The 11,971-nt window shown below is 37.0% G+C and overlaps 1 long non-coding RNA gene across 1 annotated transcript; it reads right to left on the bottom strand.

Moving 5' to 3' along the window:
* Window positions 1-691: 691 nt before the first annotated feature.
* LOC148053402 (uncharacterized) lies at window positions 692-5,364 on the bottom strand. The gene is made up of 4 exons (XR_015708978.1): window positions 5,256-5,364; window positions 5,035-5,129; window positions 1,428-1,493; window positions 692-1,282 (listed from the first exon to the last, which is right to left on the bottom strand). It is a non-coding gene; the product is annotated as an uncharacterized LOC148053402 (long non-coding RNA).
* Window positions 5,365-11,971: the final 6,607 nt, after the last annotated feature.

Below are 11,971 nucleotides of genomic sequence, written 5' to 3'. Positions count from 1 at the left end.
TGTGGTTATTCACAGGAGCTGGGAAGAATGTTTTTTCCAGTGAATCTTACTTAGTCTTCGTAATGCAAAATTTACAAAGCTACTGGCAGAGGAGAATGGTGCAGAAAATGGCTGTAATACCTGTATTTTCCTACTCTTGTGTTAACTGTTTATAGTGTAGCAGCCTTAAACAACAGTTGTGAACTGCAGAGCATTTCTCAGTTCAAAACAAAAAGCCATCACCTTTAAAAAATGAAATATTTGAGGCACACTCTAATGTTCAAGCCCAAAAGGAAAATAAGAAGACTCTAAGATTCCTGAATCCCGTCCCAATTATATTTCATTTAATAACACTCAGTGAAATATCTGGTGGCAGGGGAAATGAAACTACATGATTTTATGGGATCATTCATCAAGAACTAATTGAAGCTTTCATACAGTTTAGTGCTGATAAAACACTGTAACAATAAACAATAACAAAATTCACCAGAGAAGGATTTGTTTTGCCGTGAGGAAAATGGTTCAGTTTCATCATGGGGATTCCTGGTTAAAAGAGTCTCCAATTTAAAAAGGGATAAGCACAGGCTCCTGTGCATAATGACAGAGTGGGAGCTGTGGCAAATGTATTAGTATTGCTCCAGTGGAGCTATTCTCATTGTAAGTATTTGCTATTGTGTGGGGCTGAGGCAGGATACATAACGACCAAAAGGATTTTTTAAAGTTTGATTTTTTAAAGCAGTTCCCATGTAGTTTTATGAAAAGTAAATTACAGCTACAGCACAAGCAACTGAAGCTCCAATTCTAAGTTTACTAACTAATCTTAGATTTATTGACTACAGAAGAATTGTTCTTCTTTCCTATATTTCTTCACGGAATCAGGCTAGTCTTACAGTAACAGTTCTTTTAAACACATGCTAGAGTGATGTCTTGTCAATACTTAAATTGTTGAGATAAAACATGTTGTCCCTTTATTTCTGATCTGTTTTCTCTGACTAGAACATCTTGGCCCTCCAGAAACACAACGAAGAATACCAATAATGTATTACTTCTGATTTAAAGAATGAAAAAATAAATCTTTCATCAATCATCTGCATTAGGAACCCAGGGAGACTCCTAGGAAGGTGGTACTGTAGTTCAGTGGTTCCAGACCTCGCTATGCCACCTTGAGCAAATCACTTCAGTTCTTGTCTTCTCCTCCTCCTTCTGCCCTCTTAAAGCATAAATCCTTCTGGGATCGGAAAGTTTCATGCCACCTGTTTGTAGAACATGGTGTCCAGTGAACCTCTTTTGTCAGCTAGAGTTTCTGGAAGTACCATAAAGCAAAATAAAACTGTAATTAATAACATTAATGTGGCATAATACTAGATGCATGATTTTATCCTAGATCATACAACAGGAAACATCATGCTGCACGTCCATACATTTGTAAGAGTTGATTCTCTACTCACTTTTGCAAATTCCAGGATACTCCAATTAATTAATTGATCTTTCTGGATGATCATATCAGGGGAGAGCTGGAGAAGCAATCATATTTTGATAATTAAGTCTACTTTGGTGTTTTGCTTATTGGAAGTGTAAAGTATATATACCCATATACACACCCTCCTCAAATTTTAGTGGTTGTTTTTCTTGTTTTTTCTTAAGGGAAGCAGAAGACTTAAAATATCAAATAATAGTTGGAGACTATCTTCCCTGTGTCTGATACCCACAGTAACAAAATAGATAGGGCATATTTTTCCTCTCAGATACACATGTGCAGTCATTAAAACAGTCATTGCTATCATGCTCTATGCTATCGTGTTAACCGTTAGTACACCTGCATTTCTGTAGCAGCTGTAAAAGCTATAAAAGGGGACTAGATCAATCAGATTGGTGAACCAAAGGTATGGTGTTTTATACCTGGTGGTGGATAACTTTGATGGACCTCCAAAACTCAGACAGGTTGGGACTGCAATTATAGAAGTGTAAATGTAAAAGCAAGGTTCAGATTTTGGCCGGTCAAAGACCAGAATTGATTGCATCTACCTCCATGTCTCACAGGATGTGAATGTCCCCAAAGTTTGGAAATATTTCATCTGAACTTGAATCAGAGATGATATATAAGTGAAGTGAACACATGAGAACATGATATAGGAGTGGCTGATCAATCTTTATTTAATAGTAGTGGCCTTTAAGTCACTGGTATACAGAGCCTGGATAAACCCTGAGCTTTCAGAGTGTTACATATTATCAAATATTACTTTACTAGATAAGTTGTACTGATATTTCTCAGGATAGGGCTACATATTCTGCATTTCATTTACCCCAATAGAGTTTATTAAAAATAATAATCTGGTATTTCACATTATAGTAATAGAAAGAAGCTGTAATGTATGGATATAACTGTTTTCTCTGGGTATATAATTAAGCAAAAGGTAGCTTATGGCTGTCTGCTGGAAGCAAGATGATATCTTTAGGATTGCCTTTTACAATTATTTTAAGGCTTCTGAATGGTCACATATTCGAAGCATTTTCTTCCTCTTGCAATTCTACTGCCTCATTAATTTTTCCTTTTCCTTCTTTCCTTTCCATCTTTCAGAGCCTCTCTTCATCTTCTTTCCATAGTTTCTGTAAAAATACTTCCATCTTGGCCAGCACAGGCCCAAAACCATAAAAATTGGAGCAGATTCTCTAGGAGGGGGAGCTGCACCAAATCCAGGCACCATCAGCTGGGCACAGAAAGGGAGCAGTATTTTGCATTGTATCTGGGAACTATTTGTGCTCCAATTGACTGAGATATGATGCTTACCTCACCCATTATCCATGCTTAAAAAATGGAACCAGCAGGTGTGGCAGCCAGCACTATTCTTTTCTGCTCCACATTACGTGACTGTGCCTTTTTAGCAGCACAATCTTCAAAGCAGGGAATACAAATTCCTGTGCTGATCCACCATAGGAACTTTGGCTGACAAATTTTTGTGTACATCTTGTTGCTTAGCTGAAGTATGTTTTATCCAAACTTAAAAAAAAAAATACATATATATGTATATTTGGGAGGAAAATGGCGTGTATCATTGTGATAAGTATTCCTATACATAGCAACCAGAACTTTCTCTTGATTTCAATAGGACTATTCCTAATGCCTCTCTGATTCCCAGAGACAAGCTGTTCTTTATGAAAAGAGCATGCACCAGCCATCAAGGTTTTTCAAAATCCAAGTCCTGCATATTTCTCAGTCAATATGTGCACTGACATTTTTACTTTTAAATTCTACATGATTAACTATATTTATTGAGCTATCATCTAATTTTGTTTTAGTGCGAGAAGTTAACCTTTGACTTTTGATCATTTTCAGCATTTTCACTGGTTTGTAGGCTGGTTTTCAATTTGCCCAGAAATGACTGTGAACTGATGACAATTAAAGTGTGATGTTAGGACATAAAACTAGAGGAAGGTTGCTTTCTGCCTTGTATTCTTTTCACAGTCTGCTCTTTTTTTTTTTTTTGTGGTTGTTTATTAACTCAAACTAGGAAATACATAAAGAAAAATTAAAAGCTGCATGAAGTCTTGTGATCAGAATCAATAATATCTATCCAATGGCCATTGCTGAGGCTGCCAGTGAATTTTCACTAGTAGGATAAGCATCCTCAAATTTAAGCTTTGATTCAGAAAAACATTTAGGCATATCACTAATTCCCACTGATGTAGACAGGTGCCTAATTTGCAGGGTGTATTAGGACTCCCCAATTGCTCTAAATTGAACACAGGCTTAAATGCTTTGCTGAATAAACCCTTACCATTGAAGTCAAACCATGGAAACAATTCAGCTGTACTCGAATCTGCCACACTTATCTATTATATAATGAATGGAAAGCTCTCTGAAGGGTAGCAGTTGTAGCACTGATAACATAGGTACTTGAGGAATGGAAGAGATCTCGCCAAGATGTGCATGTATGTCTACAATATTCTTTTATGTGAAAAATAGGTGTAAAATTACACATAATGAGTAAAAATAGGATGCATTTTTGTGTAAACTCCTCTCATGTACAAAGATGAAACAGAGAGAAATCATTCTTGGTTACTTCTTGTCTATAACTATTCCATTACTTCTAGACGGGCAAATTTCTATAGAAGCAATGTAAAAAATTTATCAAGCGATGTATCTTTCTATATTATTCATAAATGGCAAGCACTATAAACTGTGCATATATTTAAGTACTTTGAGTCATGTGCGCTCAAAGTTTTGTATGTCTTACATGTAATAACATAGACTTTAAGTTGTTCCTAGCGTGTGCTGTGCGTGCCTGACAGGATAGGAAGAGAAATTCAAAGGCGCTCTTTGCTGTTGCTCTTTACTAGTACCCAACTTTAGCTCGGTAACTTTGAGCTGCTCAGAGTTCTGCTGAGTGACTTTTTCCTCAAGTGACTGATATTTCACAAGAAAAGAATAGTAATCCTTATATATTATTATTCTTTAGGTCATGTTTCTTAAGGTCAGGCAAGCTGTAAAGAGCCTCAGAGTAACGCACATATACACCTTGGTAATCCCCCCTTCCTTGCAAAATTCCTACACAGCTAGGTAAGTCAGGTCTACTATTTATTTTCAACATCAGACTATAAACTGGGAAAACAAGGAACAGGAGCATTAAGCATAGTGATATTGATATCTCCTAAAATGGTCGGTAGCGGAATTTAGGATTAAATGTACCAAATCTAACTTTCAGTGTCTGCAGTGCCAATGTCTATATCTGAGTTCATCACCCCAGATTCCTTCTTTAGTGGAAAGGCACTTCCATGTCAGTATTGCTCTGACTTTTATTTAGGCATATACTTTCAGATATAACAAATTGCGTATTGTAAATATCTATATTTAGTCAGATGAAACTAATCTCTTATGTCTTAATTATATACTTTCATCACAGACCTTTTGCTTTTCTACCAAAAGGCTGTCTCTGGGCAGGCACTGGTGCTACTCTTACAGTGTTTCAGCTTCTGGTTTTGTGTGACAGAAATAACAGTAACAGTTGAGGTGGTAGAATAATAAGCAAGTCAAATAAAGAAAAGCCCTGGCCTTACCTGGGATCAGAATGCCTCCCGCTCTTTTGTCTGGGCTCATTTCGCAAAGGCTGTATCTGACTGTGCTCTTCTTGTCTCAAAGATATACCTGAATGCTTAAAGACGGGAATAAAATAAAGACGGGAATAAAAGACAGAAGTAAAATACTCTGTGTTCAACAGTAGACAACATAAACAGGAAGATGGGATTAAATGGGCTCACTTTTATGTCATCAATTGTACCTCATCTGGAGGAAACTCCACAGTAGACATCTGGTTCAGAAAAGTCTATGGCACGATCCACCACATAACAGAACACTTCCTGGCTCCCTAAAAATTGCTTACAATGTGCTAAAAAGCAAAAAACCATAACCAGAATGTGCCAGAGGGAGAAGATCAAACATTTCATTGAAATCTTAAGTGGTGACATAGTTTGTTAAAGAAAATGCACATCTTACAAAGTGAAAGGAAAAGAAAAATACCCCAAACAATACCTGTCAGTCTGACCTGGGGAAAGAAATTCATAAAAATCATAGAATCGTTCAGGTTGGAACATAAAATCTGGCAACTCTTTTAACCTTGAGAAATCAAGCAGGACCCCAAAGCACACATGCAGCCCATCTCATTTTTTACAGGGAGAGCCCACCCTGCTTTCTGCCTTGGATCACAGTCACTTCTAGGCCCCAGGAAGGTTACAAACACTCACAAACCATAGCTAATCCACACCTTGGAGGCTCTCCCTGCACCTTTCCGATGCCTACAAAACCCATCAGGAGGATTAATAACAGGTGTTACAAAGCAACAGAGCTACAGGTTCATTTCAAATCCTTCTAGAGATACCATGACATCAAGCACCCCAGGCCTCCAAGTCCCACTCCTTTCTGCTTCAGCTGAGTGTTGCCATTGAGCTACAAATTAGTAGAGACAGGGAAGGTACTGTAGAAATATTGTTACATGCATACCCATTTTTCTGGTTGTTGCAGAGTCCTTTCCCTATTTTCAGTCTTAATTTTAACATGTTCCTTGACTTGTTAATCTGTTTGCAAGGCTACTCCAGCATTTTACCAGATAGCTAAAGAATAATCTCAGATGGAATAGTTTTTATTTCCAGTCTGAATTTATATGTGACCAATTTGTAACCATCTAATTGTGTGCCTGCACTAAATGGGAGTTTTTCCCTTCAGTGTAATTGGATCAGGCCCCAAACCGCAAAGACAGCTGCTCTTATTATGGCGTGGAAAACAGGCACGATCTGGGTGTTACTGTGTAATGACAGCAGTAAATTATATTCCAAGGGCAAGATCAGAAGCTGGTGTAAATCAATATAACTCAACTGGCTTTTACAAAGTTATATCAGTGTGCACAAGCTGCTAGTTTGGCCCAAACATTTTCTCAGTAGATTTTAAAGCTCGGCCTGCTGCATAATGCATGCTAGAGAATTACTTCCAGCAGCTCCTGCACCAAGCCGAAAACGTGTGACTGAACCTGGCCTTGTATTTTAGAAAGTCATCCAAACTTGATTTAGAGAGTGTATATTATGGAGAATCTACCACACTCCCAGGGACATTTTTCAAATGTTTACTCTCCTTGTTCTTAAAAAAAAAGCAACATGTTTTTGTCTTCTTCACTAACATGTCAGATTCTAGCTAGCCTTCCTAACTTTTTTTTCCTACTACATGTAAAAGCTTCTTAATTCAAATTTCGTCTTCTTGTATTTATACTTCTGCAACATTGTTGTGATACCTTTTAGTCTCTATGCTGGGAAAATGAGTTGATTAAATTTTTATTTTATTTGGTCATTGTTTTATAATTTTCCAATTCAAGGCCTTTCTAATTTTTCTAACTCACTACACTGGTTGCTTTGCAGGCGGGATAAGTAGGTAGCTTCTGATGCAAAAATGTAAAGTCTGAGATGTTTATCTGGAATTAGAAAAAATAATATTTGACTGTTTCCTGGGAGACAAAATGGAAACTACTAAACAACAGCTACATTAATTTGGCTATGGTTTAGTGTTTTTATAGGGCATGATATATGTAATGGAATTACTCTATGGAACAGTCTCTGTTATTCTCTTTGAGTATATACACACAACTCACTGATTTCTCTGCATCAGGTAAGATTTTGAAAGGCATGCAGCTACACAGCTTGAAGCTAGTTCTGAAAGTCTAATCAACTTTGATTTCCCTGAAGATAATATTAAAACTCACTAATTTCAAATTAGGGCAAATAAAAAGCATGGTTTTCCTGATCAGAAAAATACTAGACTATTGTGTGTTTGCTTTTGTGAAGGTAAAAGCCTTGGTGACTCTGTAACTAACTTCCATGTTTGATATGTCTTTGAACGTGTTTTAAAGTTGGCCAGGCAGACAGTACCCCAACCAAATGCCACCCTGCTCTTCAATAGTAATGCTTGGGAGTAATAGGAAGACGGGGCAGTGGCAGTTTTAGCACTTGCTTTTTGTTTTAAAAGGAAATTTGGCTAGAAAGGCTTTACTAGCCTGAGAGTAAAAGGAACTTTTAGCCTGAAAGTACAACTAAGATGGTAACTGCAATGCAATGTATGTTCATTGTTATAAGACCTTCAGCATTAGGAGCCATTTTGGAACATCTAACAGGGTTAAAACCCATGAGGAGTATTAACAAATAAATGTACTTACAGAATTGGAAATGGGAGGAAATATTAAAAAAGGTGAAATATGAAGAAAAACTGTTAAACCAAAACACGATCAACTGGTTCATTAAAACATAATAAGCAATTTAAAAGCTTGTATTTATTTAGCGCTGTGAGAATAATCTGAGTATGAGCCCTGTTAACTTCAGTTGTCCAAATCAAGGAGGATCTGTCAAGGAGGTTCTCATCAATCTCGTATAATGACTACAGAAGCATTTAGCTGATCTGAGGGGCACAGCTGGATTTTCATCCAACCCTTTCATTTGGAAGCTCTAATTTAACACTTAGAGGAAAACTCCTGCGTTGCTCTGTCAAACTTTGTCTGGATAAACATTTTTTTTTAAAAAAAGAATTCTCTTGGTAAATAAAATTTCAAAGTAAAAAGTATTACTAAAGGAATATCTGTTCAAGTTGCATTAATTTTGTAGTAGTAAAGGATGCATCCCACAGAGATGGTTTCACCAGGCCACCCTGATAACTCAGCCTTGCAATGATACGTCGTGAGATTTAGACTGAGATTAGAGTATATCTCATGAAAAAGAGTAAAAAAAATAAGTTTACTCCCAAGATTGACAGGAGGGTAACAAAACCCTGCAGAACAATGTGGAAAACACTCAAAGATCCTGAAACCAGAAGGTATTGGGTTATTCACAGCATGAATTAAAGCAGGGAGGAAGACAGAGCTGCAGATTTTAAGTGTCTGCATACAAGATATATGTGCAAGATATGTGGGAGATAAAAAAGAAAATGTAGGCATCTTAATGCTTGACCAAAATTATAATGGATATTGTGGAATATTTTCCATTATTAGAGCAGGAATGTAGGCTTGTTCAGGAAGGACAGGAAAATGGGAAGTTTAGGAAATATTAGGAAGAAAAGAAGGACATTGCCTTGGTAGTATTGTATAGAATTATAGAATCATAGAATGCTTTGAGATGGAAGGGACCTTTGAAGGTCATCTAGTCCATCCCCCCTGCAACTGGCAGGGACATCTACAACTAGATCAGGTTGCTCAGAGCCCCATCCAACCTGTCCTTGAATGTTTCCAAGAATGGGGCATCTCCCACCTCTCTGGGTAACAGTGTTTCACCACCCTCATCGTGAAAAATTTTTTCCTTGTGTTCAGTTTAAATCTACCCTCCTTTAGTTTAAAACCATTATGCCTTGTCCTGTTGCAGCAGGTCTTGCTGACAAGACTATCCCCATCTTTCTTGTAGGCCCCCTTTAAGTACTGAAAGGCTGCAATAAGGTCTCCCTGCAGCCTTCTCTTCTCCAGGCTGAACAACCCCAGCTCTTTCAGCCTTTCCTCATAAAAGAGGTGCTCCATCCCTCTCATCATTTTTGTGGCCGTCCTCTGGACCTGTTCCACCAGGTCCATGTCCTTCCTGTGATGAGGACTCCAGAATATAGGATATAGATATATTTAAAGTCTCTGGGGGAAAGAAATAGAATGCCATGTAAAGATCTGCCAGAGACTATAGAACTAGAAAGATAAGGAAGAGGAAGAAGATTTTGGGATTTTTTTTTTTTTTTTTTTATGGAAAATCCCCCAAAATTTCAATAGTATCGTTCACAGAGTGGGATTCGTAGCTCACTGGAGATTTGAACTGCCTGAGTATCTGTTGGAAAGGGAGCGCAGCAGGACCCTGACTATGAGGTAAGTTGTATTGCTGAACATTTTTTGATACAGAAAGTACAGAAAATAACAAGAAAGGAGGATTTTTAAATTCAGTTCTAAGCAATGGGTTCAGAAGTCTGGGAACAACTAACTAGGCAGCAGTTCTGCAGAAGGGTTTTAAGAGTTATAAGGAATCAGAAGTTGAACATGTGTTAATAACACATTATCCTTCAAGAGAAAAATAAAAAACTGCATTGCAACTTATCCTCACTACTTACCTGCAAGACAAGGGAAGGAATTGTCCCTTCCTCTCAACATTGAGCAGGCTGCTCCCTCCTAGGCACTGGGCAGCCTTCAGCTTCTAAGTGCTTCGCGTGGACCTTGTTTTTCAAGAAAATGTGGAACAACTGAGGTCAGAAGAAGGATAATCAGATGTCCAGAATATTTGATGTAAGAAGGAATGTTAATTGAAATGACATATTTTAGGTTCAAAAAGAAATATAGGGAGAGCAAGGAAGAAAGATGATACCTGTCTTTGATTACATGAGACGTTTCAGGAAAAAAAAAAGATTGAATAATCAGTTTTCCATGTCAGGGTGGCTAGGACAGGAAGTAACAAAACAGAGTTGCGGAAAATCAGGTCTGATGTTAGTTAAACCGTTCTGGTGATAATGTTCATCAATAATGGGGAGAAGATTATCTAGAAGGGTTACTGAGTTCCCATCACTTGAAGATCTTTTAGAATAGGCTAGCCATGTACCTGCCAAGGATAATGGATGTATAATATATGAGAAGGGATGAAATAACTGATTTCTTGAGGTTCTCTCCAGTTCTGACTCAAGTGTTGCTTATTCCTATCTTTGAAGGAAGTAATTTCCAGGAAATGAGGTTAATAAAGACAGGAAGAAATGTGTTCTGCACAAAAATCAATAGAGACATAGTCCAGACAAATTGCTTATTTTCTTCAGCTTAAGTCTGCAATAAAATATATGCCTTTATTTAATTAACCTTCCAACAACATTTCTACATACTAATCTTTCTATATTTAGTGATTCATATCCTTAGGTTTACAAGTTTGCATTCCTGGGGTACTCTTTGTAGGTCAATTTTAGCATGTTCATACCTTTGCAAAAGAAATATTTCATATTCATATTTAATACTGTATCTCCTTTGAGATTTGTAATGCCTTATATTTTCCATTAATTTTATTCAGACACTTCTTTGAATGGGTTTTCCTTTTCCAGACCCTAGTGACAGTCTCCATTTGTCTTCCGTGTACTCATTTAATATCTGTAAAACTTTTGGTAGGATGTAAAAAAATGGTCCTGTTGATATCATACAATAAAATTAGGGAACATTAGTATATTTTTATTTACCCAAGGAAGAAGGCTTTTGTTCATTTAGTCATGCCACACCTGATATCACCTATGTTTGCCATAGTCAAATATGGGTGCTAGAGGAGAGATTACAGAGGCTAATGTTTGTTCAGATTAGGATGGAATAGGAAATCATTTTTATATTCAGTGAAATGTTTGAAATATTTCCAAAGTTTCCTATTGTTTGCCAGGACAAAACCTAAATCTTTCTGAATTTCTTTGAACTTTTAACCTGTTCTTCCACTTGGAAAAGCATACCCACATCTGAATAGAGTGGTGGAAGAGAGGTCGCTAGAGGTATAAGATATACAAATTCAGGTCCTTGCATACCTGTTCTTTGTTTCCTACCTAAGTGTCCTGAACAATAGGCTACCAGCTATTCAGAAGTGATTTTTTTCCTCATCCTTTATTTGGGGGGGGGATGTGTCCAATAATTATTTATAAATGAATAAATAATTAATTATAAATAAATAGTTTATAACAATTTGATATATCAGCAGACAATGCAGGAGACATCCTTCCACCAGCTTCAGTAAAGCTATGTTTATTTATCAACAGTAAGAATATAGTTCATGCTTATGGGCTCAGTCAATATGTGAAAGGAGTAAGGTGAGTATAAGTGTTTTCCTTCTTGGAAAACACTAATACTTTTTCCTTGTTTTCCTCTGTTGGCTTTCTAAAATTTTATTTAGCTACATCAAGATTTGGTTGTTTATAGCTGTTGTATATTTATAAGTTCCTGACTAGAAGATACAAAGTGTAAATTCTCAGGTAGGTCATCTAACAAATAGCACATTTTTCTCTCTCTGTTTTTTTCCCATCACAAAAATAGAATTCAAAATACAGTATTTTAAGACAAATCTGAATTGCCAGAATAAAATGATAGCTTCGGTACTGCAATGAAAACCTAACAAAGTGAAAAAAACTCCAACAAAACCCAAATCCAAACCTCTCTCTCTTCAGTATTCAGTCTTTGTTATAATACCACATGTATCCAGACCCTCTTTGCTATATGTTCTCTGCCCTGCTGTCTTGCCTTTTTGTCGTTTTGGACCTTCCAGTGACTTTTCCAGTGACAGCTGAAATACATAGGCTTGGGTTTCTTCCAGGAGAGCTGTATTGTTATAATTTTGTATGGCTGACATAAATATTTTTGATGGAATGAGTTATAGGAGCAATAGGCATTGCAATTTCTTCCTGAAGTACATAAAACATGCAAGTTAAAATACTGCCAAGTTTTCTGGCCTCTTCTGCCTATATAGAGGCACTGAAAAAGCATCTGCCAAGGAGTAT

This window comes from Nipponia nippon, unplaced genomic scaffold, assembly GCF_047370975.1.
Source record: "Nipponia nippon isolate SJK-2023a ecotype South Korea unplaced genomic scaffold, ASM4737097v1 scaffold_4, whole genome shotgun sequence".
Classification (NCBI taxonomy): Eukaryota; Metazoa; Chordata; class Aves; order Pelecaniformes; family Threskiornithidae; genus Nipponia; species Nipponia nippon.
Note: the sequence above shows the minus strand (reverse complement) of the source record. Positions and strands in the feature narration are given on the sequence as shown.